The 24,563-nt window shown below is 33.1% G+C and overlaps 1 protein-coding gene across 3 annotated transcripts in view; it reads left to right on the forward strand.

Annotated features, from left to right (window-relative positions):
- Positions 1–24,563, forward strand: part of form3 (FH2 domain-containing protein formin 3) — a 120,079-nt gene that overhangs the window by 16,455 nt on the left and 79,061 nt on the right. For all 3 annotated transcript variants that reach the window (XM_076128259.1, XM_076128261.1, XM_076128260.1), the window contains exon 2: positions 2,151–2,287. The gene's annotated coding sequence lies outside the window, so the exon portion shown is untranslated. The remainder of the gene's footprint in view (positions 1–2,150; positions 2,288–24,563) is intronic.

Raw genomic sequence — 24,563 nt, forward strand, 5'->3', positions numbered from 1 at the left:
TATGTATCCCCAGTCCCAAAATCAGTCATGGCAGAATAAAGGGACGGTAAAAATCCTATATCTTTTATTTTTCATTATATATTAAACTAGCTGACCCGCGCAACTTCGCTTGCGTCACATAAGAGAAACATAATTTTCCCCGTTTTTGTAACATTTTTCACTGGTACTCTGCTCCTATTGGTCGTAGCGTGATGATATATAGCCTATAGCCTTCCTCAATAAATGGGCTATCTAACACTGAAAGAATTTTTCAAATCGGACCAGTAGTTCCTGAGATTAGCGAGTTCAAACAAACAAACAAACAAACAAACTCTTCAGCTTTATAATATTAGTATAGATAACTCAAAAGTATAGAAATATTGTTTAATAACATAAACATTGAACAATAATCACACTTTTCCTTATTTCGTAAGTTATTAAGCAATACATAACTTTCTCATTATATTATAAATAGCCTGCAATTACAAAAAGAAAACCAAAACAAAAAATATTCGACTCCATAAATTATGGATCCATTACCATGGATAAAAAATACATCTTAAACCTCTATATCTGTTTACTATAGATAACAAATAAGCTAACAAGTCTTTTGTCGATGCCGCTCCGAGAAGCGCATCTATTTATAAACGGGGGTTTGATAAGAATCGACTTAGTCATTCCCAGGCCTGTCTGGATGAGGGGAGAGACAAAGGAATTTTGTTCGTTTGAGATTATTTTGTATAGACAGTTGTTAGTATTGCTTAGATGTGGTTAATACGTGATTTTATGATATGTTTTAATGATAGAAAATGTTAATATTTGTCTGTATGGTTAATGTAATGATTTTAAAGCTTCTGACACTTATTGCGTACTCGATTCAAAAACTCTACTATTACTTTATTAGGAACGTTCAAAATTGCTCAGCTATGGTTGAGTATAATTTCTTTCATTTTAAACTTACTTTAATAAAATCCAACAGTCAAATAATCTTGACATAAAATCAGTTGAATCCACCTACTTTGGTATAGTCTTCTTCATCAGTAAGGGGGCTACCTATGACAATCGTTAGAGCCTATAATCACCAATCAAAACTTTATATTCAAACTGCAGTAAACAGCTGCTCAATTCTAAAAGCATTCCAAGATCTTAAGTTATACAATTAGTACAGTACCTTCTTATTAATGTACAAGTCTAGGTTAATCTAGTGCTCTTCGCTTGAGTACTAAGTAGGCTCTTCAAACAGTGCTAATTAGATCTAATCTCTGCCTACTTACTTTGTTGGTTTAGATTTAGCTAATCTGTGCTGTGTTGGCAAATGCTACTGGTTATATATGTTAAGATTTAGATAAGTATTTTAACTCTGTAGATATTCTAGAGATAAATCTTATTAAAAATAGTTTTTAGGAGTTATATTTTGCGCATCTGCATTTTTAAGTCTGAGGAATAATCTGAATTTGTCTAAGATTTGTCTTTTTTGTTCTGGTAACGATGAAAGCAAACGTATCTGGCGCTCGGTGTATAGAAAACTATTTTGAAATACTACGTGTAATATGACATATGCTTACCTTTCTTGACCGCGCCAATTTGGGGTCTATTCTTCGTATTTCGTAATAGAAAGAGTGTAAAACTAGACAAGCATAAACTTCCTCAATATCTAAAATGGTTAAGATTTACAAAACTGATTCGTAACAAAAAACCTATACCAATACTTGTAATAAAAGCGACTAATAAATAAAAAATAAAAACCCATTAATGTTCCACTGCTGGGCAAGGATCTCCTCCCGTAATGAGAGAGGGGTTAGGCCTTGAGTCCACCACGCTTATTTATTTTTGGCATGCAAGGTTTCCTCACGATGTTTTCCTTCACCATTGGCGCATGTGATAATTAAATAAAAAAGCGACTAAGTAGTAAAAATAAAATTGAGTCTGTCTATCCTGCTTTTAGGCCTAAACTGATTTCGTCGACTTTAGCACGGAGATACCCAGCCCTAAAATATAGCAAAAGCTACTTTTAAATCATCTACCTCAAAATAGGTAGTATACTTTTTTACTGCACACGAACGGATTCAACTTGCCAAAGTCTTATAAGATCTCATTCGCAACAACATTACAAAACATCTATATTTCCATTGATATTCTAAATATGCTAAATATTAATACATTTGTTGCAGGTTTATAGAAACTTATGGCCAGTGGCGCAACGTCGTGAAGATGACGTGAACATACTAACATACGAATATATTATTATTATTAGTGAAGTTCTGTGACAGTGTTGTGATTGTGAGTGCTATTGGATAATATTTTATAGGTAAGTTTTCAATTTTTATACTAACTTGTTGTTTAACCCAGATTTGATCCAGAAGAAAATGGGGTAAGAAAAAAAATAGGGATAATCTCTTAGTATGGTCACGAAAATACACTAAGATTCTAAATTGTTACTGAAATTAGTAAATTAGAGTACCTTGCTTGCAATGGTTAATAGTCAATCTAGGATTACATACATAGTTGTCTCGACGTTGAAGCCACATAGGAACTAGGCTACTACTAAACTGCTTAGAGAACACTGAACTATTTATTTCCTTTGCATTTTCCATAGCATCAAAAAAGATTATCTTAAGTATAATAAATACAATTTTGATCCTTGTATAAATAATTAGTTTTACGCATTTTCTCAATAAAAAATGCCACGATTATTTGCCTAACCTAGGAATTAAATTCTGACCCATGTTCTCAGCAATCATAATAAACAGATCACTGTTTTTCAAACAGTAGTCTCATCCAGGTCAAGTCGAAATAATTATGCCAATGCTTCTCATAGGTGTCACTTATGTGTGTCAATAGTATACTAACATGTGGGTCACTGCTTATGACATTATGTTGTGGGCGATGATACTGCTTAAGTTATAGTACGAGGGATTGGGTAGAGTTTGACGAGGTTTGGAATGAAGATTTGAAGGTATTATATTTCGAGTGCCTCCGTAGCGCACTGGTTTAGGTCGCCATGCCAATACCATTGCGTCGGGAGGTCGTGGGTTCAATTTCCACACGGAGCAATTATTTGTGCGATCCACAAATAACTGTTTCGGGTGTGGTCGTGCTTTGTATCCATTGTTTGTATGTTTGTAAAAATCCCCGCGACACACGAGCAATTCTTAGTGCGGGTGTTGCATTTAAAAAAACAACTAGGACTTTGTTAGATCCAAGACAGCTACAAAGGTTTTAACTTCATAAACTTCTCAATTCTTCGAAATTCACGCTAGAAACTTCAAAATGATTTTATTCAACTCATTGCCTCTCTTTATACCCACTTACTCCATTGAACAATAACACTTGACATTCACCAAATAAATGAAATAAATCAAGATCTAGCTCGCATCTCGCTCCACAGTAATGTGATGTCGCTCAATCATTCAATCAATTACTCGATTGATTGGACTTGAACAATTGAAGATGCTCGTTATCGGTTACTGTGCAATGCGTGAGCTTATAGCGGGATGTGCTTAACACTTTTTGATGGGACGGCTATGTAATATTTTATGGACTAGAAATAAACTGCCCTTTTAAATAGCAACTTTTAAATGTCTGTTTGAAGAAGTAGTTTTAGGCAGTGTTTACGTATAGTTGCAAGGCAGTTTCTCAAGCTTGAAGTTACTAATGTAAAAAAACAATCTCATCAACGCTTATTAGCTTTTACAAGACTTGAGCTGTCAGCTAAAGTAATTTTAGAATAAGAAGAGATTTTAGGTAAAATTCTGGCTGCAAATATGTATAAATATAAAATAATAAATCGTTAATGTCACACTGTTAGGCAAGAGGCGAAATCTTATATTTACAAAAACACAAAACGACATACCTATTTAACCATGACTTCACTACGTTGACTAAGTGCGGGGACTTTGCGCATCGCTTTAAGAACTGTTTTAAGAAACTCTCAGTGAGGCAAGCCTAAAAATAAAAAATAAAATAACTTTCTGAGTACATTTTCTTTTCTTTATTTCGGGCCACACTCTAAATGCTAAGCAAATTGGCAAGCCTACTAGAAGTATTAAAGCAATTGAGTTATTGGTGCGAACTACTTGCCTCGTTGCAGTGACAGTCACTCCTAACCCCTCTGATTGTGATTGAGTGCCACAGAAATAGGTGAAGGAGACTCTATCAATTGTTCCTATGTATGACTGAATTACTGTACTCTATAACATATACTGTAGAACAATCTGTTTCGTTAAAAAACAGAATAATCTTGAGTTGAGATAGTACCAATTGTTTTAATGTAGAATAAATAAATACTTCAATTAATAATATTTTTTGTAATCATGAACATTCAAAAGTATTTTAATTCATCATGTTTTAGGCATACTCGATTCCAGCTCCAAACATTTTGAGACCCGAAATATCTCCAAATCAATAATTCAGCACGTGATGTTATATAGGTACTGAAGAATACAGACTATTCATTATATGGTCTTATTTCGATTGATTGGCGATATTCTCCTACTGGTTAACCTAGAAATGAAGAAATCTAAAAAACATTTACTACATGCATGTTTATTGAAATGCTGTTTTTATCACGATATAAACAGATAATCACTTTCTACTCCGAGATATTATTGACATCAAAATATCCTTTGAGTGACTAGAATCCACTCAAAACTACACCAAAACCGAATTATGGCTCAAAAATGTTTAATTTCTGTGACCAGAACCCATCATAACCGAACGAAAACCAAACTATATACAAAAAACGTTCTCCTTATTTCTCACCTTTAACCACCAGTTACAATCTAACCAGTAGTATTCCACATTTCCTGTCCGACAATTAAACCATAATGCTTTACCTCCAACCTTGGTTCAGACCATCTGTCGTCGGGAATGTTAAGGTGTAGTTTCGCAAGCTTCTGTATAAGGTGAAACGGGTCATTGCTATTGCAACGACCTTAAAGCAAGCTCTGATCAATGTTTACTTTGATTTCATGGAGTTATTTTTATTTTTCTGGTTGTGTGTAGAGAGTTTTGGTAAGATTAAGTAGTGAATTAGTAGGGCGGTTAGGTGTAAGCCAAGGTAGAATTTTAGGGCCTGAATAGAAATTGATCCTTGCTAGTCGTACATTGTGCTGTGTAAAATCATATTTGTGTTATTCAAAAGTAGGTTCAGACTTCAGGGGTAAGTTAAGGTAGTTTAATGGTAATGTCCGGTTTATTTTATTAATATCTAGGTAGTTTCCACACAATGGCTAAGTAGCCGTAAATGAGTAAGAGTAAGGCCTTTTAGTCATTTATTGTGACTTGTAGTAATTTAAATAGATGTCCGGAGGTGTTTGGTGTCACAGATCGTTAGTTAAAAAAAATTATTGAAACATTAAAATTGGGATAAATAAAGTTCTGAATAGATTACGTCAGAAGTCTTGAATATAGTAATTATAAATAATGACAGCAGTTAATAGTGTAGAACCAAAGAATATTCTAGTGTCTCTGTAGACCGTGGTATTTAACACTCAGTACGAATAAATAAATAATAATCCTTAGATCCTGGACCAATGAACACGGAACTGAACGCCGATCCCTGCATTAAATAAGGAAATGTTTTGACGCCATTGATGAACAGATAATAATTATAAGTTTATGCGTCACTTGTTGCGTATCATGTTGCCATTACAAATAGCTACTATATTATTACGTTATTATATAAATAAGAATATGTCCGTCAGTTTACAGATTTTTCTAGAAGTGTAATAAGATCAGTTTTTTTTTGCCTGATTGAATGTCCCACTGCTGGGCAGGGGCCTCTCCCCTTCCCTTCCGAATCCCTATATCGGTGGCAAGATCCAACCAGTCCTTTTCAAAATGTGTCTAGGTTATCCTATTATTTATTATTAAGGTGAAGTACGGCCACATATACAGCCAATGACACAAAGAGTGAATTTATCGCCAGTTCGGAAGGTAGAGCCAATCAATTCTATTAAATAGTGATAGGAAGTTACCGTACCTATTTTGTGGTTATAGTCAGTATTACTAATATGCCGAGTATTCGTATCTGCATTAATCCGTAGTTATGCAGACAAAAAAGAGATCTGTATCCAGACACTTCCGTCCGTAACCATATTGGCAGACGCGGATACACATTTACAACGATCCGGCGCGTCACTAGGTTGTATACTAGGTACTATAGTAAAAACAATATAACTTGTAAAATGTGATGACTTTAAAATGACAATAAAGTAGGTCCTAAGCAAGCCGAATATAGAGATTTAGGAGAGAAGTGCCGTTGATAAGACGTAATGATGATGGCGACTATCCATTCCATCACCTGCTCTTCTACTTAGCTATATTATTATTCATATCTGGGTATTATTAAGTTATTTGGCACGCGTTATACTTAACTACGACACAAGAAACAATTACTATTTATAACATAAAATTTATATTATTTAATTGTATGATATCGTAATATAGGTACCTACTTACTTATAGCTTTTGCATATGGTACATGGTGCCACTTAATATAGGAACTAGAAGTGCTACTCATACTTCACAGATAAAGCGCACTTGAAATAGACACGTCATGGGATTGACGCAAATAGATTAGTTTTAAGTTGTCTGTTTAAACTACTTATTGAAAACAACATAGGGGGTAAAAAATATGTAGATTTTTTTACAAAAATTCAGGCTTGCCAAATCATTCGAAATAAATAAATTGCTACTTAATTTATTTGCACATCTACTTCTTTTCGGGCTTTAAATACACCCAGCTTCTAATTACACGAAAACATCTGAAAACCAGTTCATAATAAATGGATACCTGACAGGTGTTATTATATTGGGACCGTATACGTTCCTATATGAAAATTATACCTAGGTTGGTATCTATTAAAAATATGATTTTATAAGTAAATGTATGACTCATAATATCTCAACAGTAATTTCAAGCCCCTTGCCTCAACAATTTGGCACAAATCTCAATAAATCACCAAAAAGATTTATATCTCAAAGATCCACTAAATAACAATAACTTCACAACAATTGGTTATAACCTGCGCCCGAGCACCTGTGCCCTTGACCCAAACGGCATAAGCACATAACGCGAGTTTGTAATTGTGAAGGAAACCGACGATTTATCGGTTATGACGTCAGACGCCCGGCGCCTGTGTGGGTAGATAAATTAATTTGATTTTGAGGAAATTGTTAAGTTACTATTAAGTTCTTTATAGGTTTCTGTTTGTATTTGTAGTAGCAGTAATCAAGTTTTTTATTATAGAGACGGTTTTAGATGTTTACTAATTAATTTAATTAAAGCGACTTTGATATCCCTTTCCTCTCAAAAAACATTTAATCGTTTGTCCGTCAAGACGTTTTTAGGTACAAGTAGTATGTCAAAAGTAGATTAACCAATTTTAATTGTTCTTTTACAGCGTCTGATAAGAGTATACCTTTACCAAGGGATTAATTTTGGTTTAAAAGATTATATTAATAAAAGTTATATTTTTTATTCAATTCATACATGTTAATATCAACCTGCTGCTATAAGAAACAATTCTACAACAAAACTCAAAACCAATATTTAACGATCTAAATTCCATTCACACTTAACCACACTCAACGACGAATTCTCGCAACTGTACCTAAATATAGTTATCAATTGGTGACCAATGTGACCATATCATGGCCATACAGTCGTATTTAATAAACACCAACAGTTCTTGGAAGAATCTGTCATGATGTCCATGAGTGGGCCGGCTGATTCAGTCATTCAACATATGCTTAGCTTGTAAAATGTGCATGTTATTAGAATTATATTGCTGAAGAGTTTCCGGTTAAAGCCTTTGAAATGCCTACGTGAATATCTGCTGTAGGTATCGTAGTACTATGCGCTGCTGTTAAAAATGGCTTTGTATAAATTACCAGGTTTATTTATCTAGCTATCTACTATAATGCAACTAAAATGCAAAACTTCATTACGATAAAATTTATTGAGGTATCTATATGCAGACAGAGCTTTGAGAAATAATGATATTATAAATGAAATAAATTTATCCCATCACTGTCCCATTGCTGGGCACGGGTCTTCTGCCGTAATGAGGAAGGGGTTAGGCCTTGAGACCTCCACGCCCGCCAAGTGTCTGCTGTAGAACACTCAGCCAAAATAAAAATATGTGTAAATACAGTACGCAAGCAGAAAAGTGTTAAAACGCATTCGTATTCTACCTGAAAAGATTCTTTGATAAAATGTTTTTTAAGTTAAGGTCTCTTACAATTTTCTAAGCTTGACAGAAACATATGTAATACATTATATACACATAAATAATCTCGTGAAAGTGCACTACTAGTTATTACATAAAGAAATGTGTCAATATTTAGCCCACTCACACACTTGGTAAAATATCAAGAGGTGCTTATGTACTGGCTCCATGAGTGCTCTTGTATTACTTCACTTATGTACTTACTTTTATTTTCTACTAGTATCGGTTGTTGCTGTTTGTTTTGATGTAATAAGGCTTTTCTATGGGAATATTGAGACGAGCAGAAATCTCTTTATAAAAATGAATTGCCAAATGTGTTGCTCAGCGCAAATTTCGAGGGTAAATGAACCGATTTCGCTAATTATTTTTTTATAACATTTCTTGAAGTACTAGGATGGTTCTTACGGAGAAAAGAAATCCGAAAAATAATTAGGCATCGTCTGTTAGGCGGTGCAAAGTGCACCGGCTTATCTAGTTTAAAGTATTCATTAAATGATTTTCTGTTACCTATAGGTTCTAAAATATATTATTTTTACTGGCTGTGTCTGCTTATTGCGTCATCCTATTCCTCGGTGGGACTAATTATAAGATCGGGATTAATTTCTTTCCACAATTCAGTTTATCATGACATAAGTAGTATGGATCAATGGCCAAAAAATCCTTCTAATCTATTTTATATTTAAAAACTTCTTAAATAGTTATTTTGGTCCACTTTGTGAACGTAAAGATTAGAAATCTATAATTGATTGTAATCCGGACCTACCCCACACTTGTTTCCTTTCAAAAGGATTAAGACGAGATATTTTCAAAATATTTGTATTTCATGTGACAGTTGTTGATAAATTGGTTTCTTTTGTATGTGGTATTAACGTAATAAGTCAGATTTATCTGTTGATGTTTGAAGAAATATTTAAAGGATAAAAGATACTTTAATATCATTGCGACAGTGAATGTGATGTCATAGTACCTACCTAGTCGCTTTTCTAACTTAAAGGAATGGAGCCTTTGATTTTGGGCACGAAGTTAAGTTGCTTATAAATTAATAATACACTATAATAGTAATATTAATGGAATGTCGTCCTGGCCGATTTCGGCTACGACAGCAAGTTACATAAAAACCAGCAATCTGTGCAGGACTTTGTTTAAAGTGACCAAGTGTGTGCACAACACATAGGTACCCTATCTATTCCTTTAAGCTCATAGTTTGGTGGGACGGCCAAACCGAACGACCAGAGAGAGGTCAGAGGCAGATATCTTTAATTAAGGTATTATTAAAAACACTGTAAATATACCATCATAAACACTAAAAGGGGTAAGCAGTAGTGAATTCTAAGAACTTACACTGTAGACGGTAAAAGTTTCTTCCCCAATTACAGCCGTCTAGGCTTTTCAGAATCATACCTGATACCTGAATGTTCAATTTGATTGTAGAAAATCGGTTAAGCAATTTTGCTGCTAAAGAATAGGAAACATACAGACAGACTTCTGCGTTACAATATGTCTCTTAACTGTTCTACAGCAGTTTATTTATACCTGTGATATATTAAATCTATTTATATATGTTTTGATTTGTAACATTCGTTTCGGAAATAGTAATAATTATAAGTACGTTGTGTTTAATCGTCTATGAATAAACTGATGTTTCACTTCCGTAGGGAGACGTTGGGGGAAGTAAATATTAGTAGGATATTGGAAACAGACTTTTTTAATAAGTTGCCCTTCTCATGTGCTTTAAGTTTCTATTTGTCATTCTATTTCACGCGATGTTATTTATAAAGCGTCTAATGTAATGTTTTAAATATGTACTAATTTAAATTATATTGTTTGATGGCAACTTTAGGAATGTAATCGTGTTCATGAAGTTTCAGGTTCAAGTCTGAAATCGTCGAAAGTCGTATTAAATAAAAATATAAGAATTTAGGGAAAAAACTTCGTAGTTACCTAGTTATAAAATTCCATAAAAATACTTATTTAAATAAACTTTGTAATTGGAATACAGTCAACCTGGGTAACTTTGAATCGTTTGGGTAACATTGACAGTGGGAATGTGAACTAGTTTCGATTATTTTTTCATATGACACCAACACAATTAATAAAGGTTTATTTTAGTTTTGCAAACTTTTATCAATTGTGTTGGTTTGATATGAAAAAATAATCGAAACAAGTCAATGTTACCCAAATGATTCAAAGCTACCCAAATTGACCTTAAATAAAATACTTGACATATTTTTCAACTCGCAACACTTCATTTATAATCAAAAAAATAAAACCAACAACCTTTACTCGAAAGGTCATAAAAGTAATAAAGTATATAGTCCATGGCAGCCATAGACACACCATGGCTACATTCTTGAACTGGCCAAATTCCGCAAATCACGTAAACACATAATAGCCTTCATAACTGTTCACGGGTCAACGACCTCTAGTTTGCGACTTTATGTAAATCAACACAGATATCATATTTTATCTACAATCAAGACACATATCACTATTTAATATAAAACAAGGTCTTCTGCTGTTTGTCTGTCTGTCTGTTTACGAGAAACTTCGATTATTAAAATAGTTACCTAAATTAATAGATAAAATTTTATTTAATTGATTGCTGTACCACTGCTAAACGAGAGTCAACACTCTAAATGAGGAAAGGTCTCCAGCCAAGAGCTGAAGAAGGACTACTGAATCCACTCATCCCTTTAGGAACTCTGAATCATGCAAAGTTTCATCACTCTGTTTCAGTTTCAGTAGAGCAAGTGACAACTATTTTGTAACAGACACCTTAAAAACTACTTACTCAAAGAATTTTTAAACGGTTTTCACCACGATTGATTCACAAGCATATAATTCATTGAGGTTTAAGGTAAAATCTCCTAAAGTACCTACTTTAGGAGATTTTACCTTAGGTACCTACCTATGACGATAACTGTCGCACATGTCCAAAAACATATACCGCTGCGTTGAGGCCCTGGGTTCAGACACTGTTTGCTCGGTCCGCTAGTATACATAATATACTTTTATCTACAATCAAGACACATAATATATTTATAATTCCGAGTTCGCTACACTTCAGTTCTAAGAACTATGTTACTTATTAGACACTTTAAGAATTCTTTATTTTTAGAACTTCAAATTTATTGTTAAGTTTGCTGTAGTTGACGAGATGTCATGCATTTATTCAATTGATAAGTAGAAAAATCATAAGTGATTATTTTTATGTAAGACCGGAGACTAGGCAGAAATTTACTAAACAGTGTTGAAATTAATTATTTGTAATTGCAACACTGAAATATATTTCATAAATGTCATCTGTCTTCTCAAATACTTTGTTCTGTCAATATGGCCGTTGCCTATTAAATACGTATTATTATTTAGACGTGTATTTATTTACTGACCGAGTATAAAACACTTAAATACTTTAACATTTTATCAAACAGTGTATAAAAATACGACTCATTTTCTAGCTACCTATTTGATTCAGCTTTAACTTTTCCAGACTAAATAGTTCGACAATAGATTAATTTCGTCAAAAAGGTGTAATTTTTTGTATTTATAGGTATAGTTACGTGTCTTTAGATATTACTAGCTGACCCGCGAAACTTCGCTTGCGTCACATAAGAGATTTTCCCCGTTTTTGTAACATTTTTCACAGGTACTCTGCTCCTATTGGTCGTAGCGTGATGATATATAGTCTATAGCCTTCCTCGATAAATGGGCTATCTAACACTGAAAGAATTTCTCAAATCGGACCAGTAGTTCCCGAGATTAGCGCGTTCAAACAAACAAACTCTTCAGCTTTATAATATTAGTATAGTATAGATATAATGTGATAAAATACCTAGGTAGTAATAGTAATACCTAATATTAATTTTTGTCTTATTTTCTGTCACCTACTCTACGATCCTTATTTATAAAAACCGTCACATAAACGAGCTGTACATTATTAAATTCTTCTTCAATGAGAACCACAAGGCTTCTTATAATGTATTACATTCTCAATACATTTTGACGCATGTGTTTGATATTCAAATTAATATGATACAATGTTACAATCGCTATTGTAACCATTATATTGACGTATGTTTTTGAATTTTGTGACGTCATTATCTTGTGTCAGTGACTAATTATAACATAAACTATAGTTTACATTTTCTCTGTATAAAATGGAATTTTTAAATGCATTCGCATCTGGACTACATCTGTGTTACACGGACCACTTATCAAGCGAAGTTTAATACTACACTATAATTAAGATATTTAGATAACAGATAAATAGGATTTTCTTAAACTGTGTATATTTCTAGGTATCTATTTGTTAATTCAACCCGTTTCTACCTATTGTTAGGCTTGTCCTATGCTTGTTTCATCCATTGTAGCTCTACACATTTCGGAATTTAATCCGACCATCTAGTTGGGGGATTTTCTTGAGCCCTTCGCCCATTTCATGACCGCCATTCCGTTGCTGCTTCGATCCACCTTCCATCATCGTGTCTAGCCAAGTGACCTGCCCATTACTATTTAAAGAGTGTTTTCTTGCAATAAACAGTAATTTAATTTTATAGTGCTTAGCTGACATTCGTAATAGAAATATTATTTTGACAAATTAGGCCTCAAATATTTGGCAATATCCTGTTCCTGTTTTTGTCAAACAGTTTGTCTCTGATTCATATTTAACTAGTAGGTAGTTTATTTATCAAATGCTGATGATTGCTTACATTTCTACGAACTCATTAAAAGAATTTAGTGGGTGTAGCTTAGTCAAATGACGAATAAATTAATCAATGACAATAATAATATCCTGTATAACCTATAACTTTGATTAACTAACACTAAAGCAACCACAAATACAAAACTTCAACAAACATAGACATAAGAGTGTGTTTGTTAGTCCTTCCTTTATCTGAAAACGGCGGAACTGATTTTGATGACATTTGGGCACGGATAGTTAATGATTCGGAGTTAAGCACAAGTTCTGTTTCAGAAAAAAATATATAGTATGTGTTGTGGAGGTCCGATAGGGAGTCGCTCCATGTAAAACACTGGTATTCAGCTGTAACTGGTGAGACTGGAAGCTGACTCTAACATAGTTGGATGAAAGGCTATGCTGATAATGATCATGGACAGGCGAAGCCACGGGCGTTGATTAGTAGGCTAGAAACTAATAAAATCATTCTGTTTTACCTTTAACATTACCTAATAATTTAACTTCAACTACAAAAAAATAAGATTTATTATCTCATAAATCTATCAATCTACACATATACGAATAAAAACATACAAATGAATTACAAACATACAAGAACATGAGTGCAGTGCTGTTATGTGGAATGCGCGCACTCAATTAAGTGCAACTGGTGTTATAAATCAATAAGTGTTGAATGTGACTGTACTGTGTGTGTGTTTGTGTTCTTAGAACTTTACGTATTAATACATCTATACTTACTAATATTATAAAGTTGAAGAGTTTGTTTGTTTGTTTGTTTATTTGTTTGTTTGAACGCGTTAATCTCAGGAACTACTGGTCCGATTTGAAAAATTATTTCAGTGTTAGATAGTCCATTTATCGAGGAAGGCTTTAGGCTATATATCATCACGCTACGACTTATAGGAGCAGAGTAGCAGCAAACATTTTTACAAAAACGGGGAAAATTTTTGACCCCTTCTCTCTTAAGTGAAGCAAGCGAAGTTTCACGGGTCAGGTAATATTATATATAGTCTTTAATTTTGTATCCAGTTAAAATGTAAGTCAAAATACTGTATAGTTTAATTTTATAACGAGCAGATTTAGTTCTCCTAACTGAAATCATAGCGCGACGGCAGTATAATTTTCGGTATCTTCAAAAATAACTATCATAATTTCTACTCTGCTTTTAGGTAAAACAGGATAAACAACTTCAACCAGCCTTAAATAAAACTTATTGATAGTATTTCATAATTAATATCTCATATTATATAACATGGAAACATGTCTATTGGCTATATAAACAGTCTTAAGAGAACAAAGATTAAGCCATTACTGTAAATCCATGTAATATCCACAGTTTATAATCAGTAGCGCTTTTCAACAACTTATTTACACAAATAAACTTACATACAAAATATCAAATAACAAGATTAATATAGCACCTAACCGGTAACCGCTGAGTCGACAGACTATTAATCGTACGGGGAATCGAACCAAGGACGCCCACTGACACGGTGATGTACGGCCGACATTAATAACTGAGTAATCTTACACCATTGTTTTGTGTTGAATTGTTAAGATGAGACTTTTGGTTTGTTTTACTTGTGTTTGTTAAAATATAAATAACTAGTTTTGTGGTCCCTTCTTGAAAAAATAAATAGCTTACGTCTTTCTCTCGATCATATTCTATCAATTCGTCAAGTTTCATCGAAAACAGTTCAGGAGTTTAACAGTAAATGTGTGAGAGACGGTGTCTTAATAAAATTATTATATTCGTACTAGATACGTATTTTTAGACAACTCTGGGTCTAAGAATTGTTCTTGTGCCGCGGGGACTTTTACAAACATACAAACAACGGACACAAAGTACAGCCAGACAAAACACACACAAAACTAAAATAACGAAACGAAACAACTATTTGTGGATCGCACAAATCATTGTCCCGTGTGGGAATCGAACCCACCACCTCCTCACTCAAGGGTAGTGGCAAGGCGACCACCTCAGCTATTGCGCCAAGGAAGCAATCTTATATTTATAAACAACTACTACTACTTGTGAACTTTAGTTATTGTTTAAGTATGTTGAGCTCTATCTTTTCGAATTTAATTAGTTCAATAAATTGAATGAAAACCACGGATCAATCCATGTTTTCAAAGTGATATTATATAAAATGCAACACAATAAGCTATTTCATCTATCTACAATCCCGTTGTCAACTGGACTGAAAGTCGTTGACCTGTCGTAAAACTTCAGCCGGCTAGGTGTGTCTGTGGTTGCTTAGTAACTGTTACTTATTGGCTGAGACTATCTTAACCTTATTGTTGCACTGCTAAGGCTTCTCTCCTAGGGCTTTCGTTCTGATCTAGGGCAAGTAACCCTTTTAAATTATCTTGGCTTAGGGTATACACGCCTATAAAATTTATATGCCTGAATTTTGCTACAAGGAGATGAGTGTCGAAAAGATTGTCTAGTTTTTTAACCTATTACTACCCCACTACTGGACAAAGGTCTTCTCTTGAATCGAGGAAAGGGTTAGGCCTACAGTCCACCACGCAGGCCAGAAAGATAAATGTGTATAAGAACTTTTAGGTATGCAGGGTTTCAACACGATGTTTCCGTTATCGTTAGTACAAGTGATTAAGTAATTCTAATACTCACTTAACTTCAAAAAGTCATTGGCGTGCGGGTTGAGAGCTTTGTATACCCAGAAATGTGTCAAACAACTTTTAGGTAGGTATGCAAGGTTTCGTCATGACTATTTTCTTAATTTTTAGTACAAGTAATTATATCTAATACACACATAACTTCGAAAAGTCATTGGTGTGTCAATTGTTGTGAAAAGTCATTGTTTCTTCTGCCAAAAAGATTTGGAAGACCAATTTTATCTCTCTTTAACTGAATCAAGTAAAAAACTTGTCACTTTTTTACATCAATAAAACTAATTGACATACTTCTATATTCTTATAACAATAGTAATTCTCTTCAGTTTTTTATCGATCCATGTCAAGATGTTATTATAACGCATAATGGAAGTTTTTGCTCCTTATTGTATTATTAATATTGCTAATATTACTTATGTTATGATGATTCATGTTTGATGTAGGTAAAGATGCTGCGTCGATATATGGGTATTAGATAATATTGTGTATGTATTTTGCAAGGTGATTTGATTGTTAAATATGTTTTGTAGGTTTTCGAGATTTTAACTAATACCTAGTAAAATGACTGTTTCTCGAGTCGATTCGTTAGTCAGACAAATTGCTATTGGTCTTTTATAAGAAAAGGTTCAAGCACATAAGGTACTGTAATTTAACGTCAATGATTGTTTTATAAACACACTGTTGTTATTTTAATTAACACTACATCCTTTAAGATAGTCTTCGATTAGGTCTGTTTAATCAAAATATTAGTATTAGTCTACGAGTTTCATTAGTACTAATGGTTAAGGATATTTAACTTAAAGAACAATAGTCGTACTGTAGTAGTAGTAACTACATAATTTCAAGAATAAAATAATTTATTTGAGTAGGTATTGTTTTATTGTTAAGGTAATATAACGTGTCCTTTATGAAACATGTTAAACTAAATTATAAGCAAGCAAAGATGATTTTACAATTGTTGTTTTATAAATATTTCAATTTCAATGAAATTAATCAGAACGTACTTGAACACTTATTACGTCAGGACATCAGACAATTTATAGTCAGTGTTACTTGATTGACAATCGTCATTTATATAAGTAAATAAGGTTTTATTATACCTATAAAATATAACTGGGTTATTCAATTAAAATTATATATAATATTCATTTGTCTGGATGACTTTATTTTGTAAGATTTACTTGTAAAGGTTTTCAATAGTTGTTAAAAAAAATATTATTTGTATGATAAAGTAACCGAGGTTTAAATGTATAATGTATATATGTATACCTAGTTTACAGGCCATAAGTTTCTAGATTTTCCTTCTTTAGAGCTTCTGCATACTGAAAATAGCTTTATTAACTTTAATCACTTTCCTTCTTATTCATAAACACACTATAAACCTATTTTAGTTAAAAAGCTACTATAATATGTTTTTTCTTTTTCATTTCGCTAAGGAGTGAAAGAAACAAAAGACTTTCTAGGCCTTTCATAACTTCATATATATATTTTTTTATGAATAAGAGGGTTTTTCTCAGTGTGGTTGGTTTCTAGTTGCCTTTACAACATATTATGAAAGAAAAATGTAAAACTTAAATACTTAAATATGCTTCAACAGAACTAAAACGAAAAACTAAATCAATTGTTATGTTATGATACCTAGCACTAATATAACATTACGGCGACATTGACGAGGGTGTGCACGATAGTTAGTACCATGTCGTGCCTGGCACAAAAGACTATTCAATGGGGTGGGTTTACCCTCAGAATAGGGGAGGCAATTTGCGATATACCTAGGGAAATGTTTCAATCTGTTCGGTGTGCTGTAATAACGACAATATGTTGGATAATTCAGTCTCATTACTCTAAAATAACCAACATAGGATTGTTTTTTTTGCAATATAGCTAAGACTCATTTAGCTAGTGCTTTCGAGCTTTTGCAAAACAATACGTAAAGGAAAATATATAAAATCATGCCTTTTTCCCCATAGGGGTAGGCTGAGACTAAATAAATAAATAAATATCATTGCACAACTCACACACGGTCATTTGATTCCAAACTAAGCAGAGCTTGTACTATGGCAACCAAATAACTGATAAGCATACTTATATACTTCTAAATACATACTTATATAGATACATTAACATCCAGGCTCAGAACAAATACTCGTGCTCATCACACAAAGATTTGTCCCGGGTGGGATTCGAACCCACCACACGCGGCGCTTCGGTTGTTGCGGCGAGGTGACCGCTTAAACCACTGCGCCAAACGTGCAGTTTATTTAAATGACACCACTGATGGAATTTGAAAGATTGTATCAAATAATTATATAAATACACTACACAATATCTTTTAAATGCTATTTTTTGATATTATATGGCAGCACAGCCTGACATTTGCTGAAACAATCTGGCCGAAACGTCAAGAAAACGAAGATAAATAGTAAACAATCGATTCTGGAACCTATTAATCTAGATGAAAAATATATACTTCTATATATTTTTTAAGCAATTGACCTCTTCGCTATATTGTTGCAATACACTTATATTCACACATTATTAGCACAGATGTTTTATATAAATAAATAATGTCTGACACGCGTCACTGGCATTTCCTTTAACACTGTTTTTATATTTTAAGTGAATATTTGGGATGAATCAATTGTTTTGACGATTGCTGTACATTTCAGGGCTTCCGGTCAAAAAATACTGAAAATAGGCCTGCGTTGTCATTTTTTCTCTCAATTTGGGATTTTAACAGCTATCTTGATATATTTTTTAGGCATCCCTTATTGTAAAAACATACCTTGTCAGCTTATTTTACATATATATCACAAAACAAAAAAATATTGTGGAAACATAAATTGAGAATATTTTCCATAAAGAAAAAGTAGGTAAATAAATAGTTATACTCTATTGAACTAAAAAGGATGAGTAATATACCTAAAACTAGCAAGACACACCTTACCGAAACAATTATAACGTGACGAAACGGCAAATAACAAATTGCAATGACCGTTAACCTTAGAAAAAGTTGAACAAAACTATAAAGCATTCCTGATCTATTTGCCGATGTGCATATTAGTCCAAACATTCGAAAAAACACAAAAAAATGTCGGTGCAAGTGTCACGATCCCTGAATGAGTGGCGCGAGATAAATCTGGAACATAAAAAGTAAAAGAATCTTTCGGCTACCGTTCGGGAAACTTCGGCTATCTCCGGCGCACCTGTCATGCGCCGGCGCCGAAGTCTTTAAATCGTTTACATTCTTTATTAATTTGTTTAGTAAACAAGTGTTTTAAAGAGTGTTTAGCGTTTATATGGATGTATGTGTGAATGCATCGTTATATGAACGGAATTCGGTTTATTTTTATTTTTGTTGCATTTTTTTATGAATCGCTCAGCGGTTTCCGGAATTGCGTGACTGCGTATTTGTGATGTGAGGATTGAGAATTTAAATTCTGTTTTCATAGTCGATGGTTTTGAACTTACTAGCTATCCGATTTCAAAGGAAAGACTTGGAATATGGAAAGTGTTTCTGTGGAATCTAAAACGCTTAATACTGAAGAATTGTCATTACCACTACCTACTATTCAAATTAATTGATAGATAGATAGATACTTGAAACCGGCGGTCCTTTATAGCAAGATGTACGTATGTGAATAAGCCAAGGGAAAATCGTAAGGATCGTACCAAGTGACATTCTTTGGTATCTGCCTACCCCTTTGGGAAATATTATGTTTGTATCTTTTTTCTAAGAGTCAATTTATACTACTTAACTTCTTTGCTTCTGAGTTCATCAGACAGATTAAGATTACACTTTCAATCTTCTATAAATCTACCTGACAGTCAAATGTCAATACGAAAAGGGTAAAAAGGACTTTATAAATCAACCCTTAAAAATAAATACTGTTTGCCATGCAACAAGACCCAAGAGGTCACTAGACCCTTGACATAACGAGTCTATCGGTCCCAATGTCCATTTTATGTGTATTTATCCTATTAATGCAGTTCCCATGTCCGAAGGGCCTGCCCTACAACCATCAGTGTCATTGAGATTTATGTGAGTCTGCAACAACGTTTGTTCATCAATTGGATAATTCTCTAAACAGCGGACATGTGGATACTTTGTCAATTATTATGTTGCCATTTTTTTTAGTTTTGTTTGAATTGTATTGCCTCTACTATTTATAGTTGATAAGTTATTTATTAGTTATATCCTTCACCGTTAAAACATGTATATAATCATTATTTATTTCTCGGGTTTGAACCTTCGTCGTCGACCACTTGCGTGAGAGGTTTTAAACCTTGTATGCTTGTAAGATTTTTAGTACATTTCTTGACGGCGTGCTAATGTTTAAGTACTTTGAAATCAAGAAAGAAACAGAGGAGGTTTCGTATATTTTTATTACAGAATTTCAATTGTTCTACTATAGGACGCTGTTGCTTACAACTTTGTTGGACAAAGAATCATAAAATTATAAACAGTCCATCACACCAGCAAGAAGCACTTCGATTTTATAACTAAAAAAACGGAACTCATAAACTATTTTATAATTTGATCGCATTACTCATAAATGAACGATCACTTAATAATACTAACAGCTTGTGTTCACGCGATTTTAACATCCTGTGTTATTGCTTTCAAACATGAAATGCTTGAAAAATATTAGTCTTTTGTAAATCTATGATTATGGTTAATATAGCCTATTATGCATTGTTTAATAGGCGCTGGTTGTTTCAGTAGTTGTTTGTATGTTTGTAAAAGTCCCTGCAACTACAAAAAGCTCTCGGAAGAAGCAAAAAAGTATGGTAGTAACCACGTGTAAAATAAGCCCTTCTTCTCGTCTCTTGTTTACCCTTTGTTTATAGCTCATGGTAAAGTTATTTTTGTACATTCTACTACAGTTCTCTAGTCTGCCTACCTCCATGGGAAGAAGGCGTGCTTTTATGTATTCTACTACCGTCAAACACCATGCATTTAAATAGAGCCCTTTCGAAATTTTTAAGCAACCATTGTAAAAAACACCGTTTCGTTCCAATTCTACTACACTTGGGATTTTAATTATAAACTTATTTGTACTTAGGTCAAGGCATTTACCAGTTCCTTAAACTTCAAGAGTAATTTTTCTTTATTTAGTATTTAATAGCAAACTTTCACCATGACGTGTCCAAATTAGCAACAGAAACAAAAACAACAGTTTTTATAGCACAGTTAGTTTGTTGAAAACATATGGTTTAGTACGAATTAGGAGGATAAGCATCTTGCATATGTGTATATGGTGTGTCTATGGGCACCATGTTTGGTGTAGATTAATGAACGATAAGGTTTTGTACACATTGAAACTAGACTCATTTTGAAGATTTTATTTTGAGACAAAATAGTTTAGAAACTAATTAATTTATAAGTATTTTATGTTTGTTCGGGCTCAAGGCCTCATTAAGGGGAGAGACCCTATCCCAGCAGAGGTACATAAACGGGTTAAATTTATATATTTCTCAATTTAATTTTTTGTTTAAAAATTTATAAATTTTGTAGAAAGGTTTTATGCGCTTGTAAAGCCCAAACTAAACGGATTTTTGTATTAGTCAGATCATATTATGGCTGTCGTTAATAGTAGGGATGTCGTTATATCATATCAAATAATGTGGATATTTTATTTCCACCTTGAATATTTGCGTAATCCTTCACATTCGAGTATTAGCCATAGATCACGGAACTATGGGGTACAATTTTATTGGTTTGGCCTTCTTAGCCCAAACGTACAACTAACCAATAAAAGCTTGAAAAACGTAAAAAAATTGTACTATAGGGTGCAATTTTATTGATTGGGACAAACGTACAACTATCCCGAAAAAAAAAAACATTTTTATGCTTTTTCTACAAAATTAGCAAAACGATACGAAAAACTCTTCCGTATTATGTATCGTCTAATCTACAACCTTGCAGTTTTTCGCACTTACATTGTCGCAAGTCGCAATTCGACATTGGTATTTATTAGAGAAGCGATAGTTGGGCAACTGTGGCGCAACTAACATCACCTAAGTCTTACAGTCTGGCTACGTTTGTGCTGAAGGAAAGAGGTGTCAAGTGTTCATGAAATTAAGTAGTTGTAGAATAATATCTTCATTTTTGTTGAATTTTCTGAGGAATTTTAGAATATTTTTTTAGTGGTTTGTTTGTGTGATGTGTTTAATTTTGAAGTTTTAAAGCCTGTGTTTTGAAATAGTGGTATTGATATCATTTTGGACATAATTTTTTGTTGATAGATTTTATTAAGTATGTGTTTAAATTGAGTGAGTGTTTACATTGGAATTGAAATTAGTTAATTTGGATTTATTATTATTTGGAAGGTAAGAGTAGTACGGCTAAGTTTTTATAAATTCACTAATTAAATTAGCTTTAGTCAGCTGTATGTATATTTTTACCGACTTTTAAGAGGAAGGACTGTTAAGAATGATTTTTGACGAATTTTTATTATAATTATTTTATTCAACATATTGTTAGATATGTTTATTACTGAACAAATTGAGCTAACAAGATTATTTTGCAATCAGTATCTTTTTCCCATAAGAATAAAATCAAATAAAAATAGTTTTAAGCGTTAAAACCATTTCGTAAACTAATTACATATATTTAACAACAATTACACTATTTATTTAACTCTAAATGCCGTCTCAAGTAGCAATCATATCACTTGAGTGAAGAGGTGACAATTTGGCAACCGATCACTTCAGTGACCTTAACCAACTTTTGTCTATCTATCTGTCTATCACATATTGCAAATTACTAAACAAACATATAAACTCATTACTATTGCCACTTGAGACTTGAACATTTTGACAAATATCAACATGACTTTTATTGTACAGTAGAAAATTGAATAAAAACATCTACCTTAGTACCTAGGCCTATATTCCCATCACATGGTTAGTATTCTTCTTATTCTGATTGTATGGTTAGTGGTCAACCTAGTGTCAAAGTTGTTCAAGCCGCCCGAAAGCCTTTGTCGTGGCTAACGACTGTCATCTTGATTGACAATAGCCGGGACTCTGAAGCACGGAGACGCCCAGTTCAAATACCACTAAGCAGTCACCCATCTATGGAATGACCGCGGCAGAGGTTGCTTAACCCACAAATCGTTTACCGACTGGAAAAAGTCGCGTAGAATCCTAACCCCCGACACTTAGTAAGTATCGACTACTTTAACCACTGAGCCATACCTTCCGATTACTTTCTTTCAAGCTCTTCACAAACGAAAAATATACATAAAGAAATACAACTAGATATATCACTCATATCCCAGTATATCCCAAACACAAATGATTCGCAAAAACTGACCCACTTGTCGAAGGTGAATGACATTCACGGGTCAGTGGTATTTGATACAAGTGGTCCAGTCGCCGCATCCTGCCTCCAGATACATAGCGAAACTAGGACAGGTAGCCGGTTCTAACCGGATTGAGGTAACGTCTGCTTTTTGGTAAGTAGTTATTGATTTTGTTTCCTGTTGATTTGGAAGTTGTGTGATGTTAATTTTATTTATCTACCTTAGTAGTGTGATAGAAAATCAATACTTCTCAATATTTTAAAGTACTCATAGAAGTTCCATGATCAATTTAAAGTACTGCATTGATACTATTGTATTGTGCGTGGAAAATTACAAACATACAGTATTAGACATTGAATAAAATTAAGTCCGAACAGGATCATATTTATTTAGTCCTTAAAATAAAACTTACGACCCATATACAAGCGTTTTAAATATATAAAATATTTATGGCAACTAACGATATCTTTGTGCGATCGGTGAAAATACTAGCCTGAATAAAAACAAAAGCAAAAACTTAAATCATATACTTATATAAAATACAAAATTATATTGTATTTTATATAAGTATTTTTTTTGTACATAACAAATTTATTATTTACTAGCTTATGCTGATTATAAAATAACAAACTTCCTAATACAAAATCACTTTCGTATTCAAACACAGATAACCGTCAGATAAAGTGACTAGATAACATAATCTATCTAATAAACTCACGTTTTTAGTAAAATTACCTACTGTTACTTGTTTGGATAATTTGCAACATTGTCCTAGAATATAACCTGCTATACATGGCATTTTAAAACAAGTGAAATTTTTACACAACTTATTAGGACTTGTAAATTATGCTTGGTTTTGCGTATTTTAGTTTCTCCTCTATTTTTGGGAGGATTTTTAGAAATAATTGAACTTTGTTTGTTATGGTATTTGAAGTACTATGGTCGGTTCAAATGTAGCAACTGGTTTGTGTTTTGAGGTCGTGGCTTCTATTCCTACTTGATACATTTTTTATGTGCTCGAGAAGTAGATGTTTGGAGTCTTGCAACCTTTATAGTTTATTATAGTTGTGTTTTCTATGTGTAAGTTTGTAGATACCCTCTTGATAAAAGACCATCTAGGTCTTTAATCCTATACTAATTATAGGATTCTTTGGCGCAAAAATATCAGAGCTAAAATGTACAAAAAAACGTAATCCCTAGTCTCTCCCTACTCCATAATAATAGAAGTCAGTACCTCCACTTTTTGAATCTATAAAAATATCTTCACAATGTTAACCAACCCATAACTTCACATAACCCGTTTTAACCGAAGTATAACCGAGTGTATCAAATCAGTGAGTTAACGAAACATTAAGCTCGAGTTAAACTGAGTGTGAACCTGTGTTGTTCGAATGAGCGAAGTTAACGCGTAGTCTAACTAACTGGATTATACGCTACACTTATTTAGAACTTCGCTTCTAGGACGTAGGGAGGTGTGAGGTGCCTTTAGAAAAATATGTTTATTAACTAAGAGTTTAAATGCAAAAAAAACCTACTAGAAGTAAATTATTGACGATATCATCAGGCTTATGCATTGCTATGCATATCTAAAGGACTTTTTTATTTAAAATATTTATCTAAAATATGGGTAAATAATGTAAAAAACGACTTCGAAATAAAACATTCGAAGACAAAAATGAAATGACTTCCTTTCTTTGAAGT

This window comes from Anticarsia gemmatalis, chromosome 21 (assembly GCF_050436995.1).
Source record: "Anticarsia gemmatalis isolate Benzon Research Colony breed Stoneville strain chromosome 21, ilAntGemm2 primary, whole genome shotgun sequence".
NCBI classification, from domain to species: Eukaryota; Metazoa; Arthropoda; class Insecta; order Lepidoptera; family Erebidae; genus Anticarsia; species Anticarsia gemmatalis.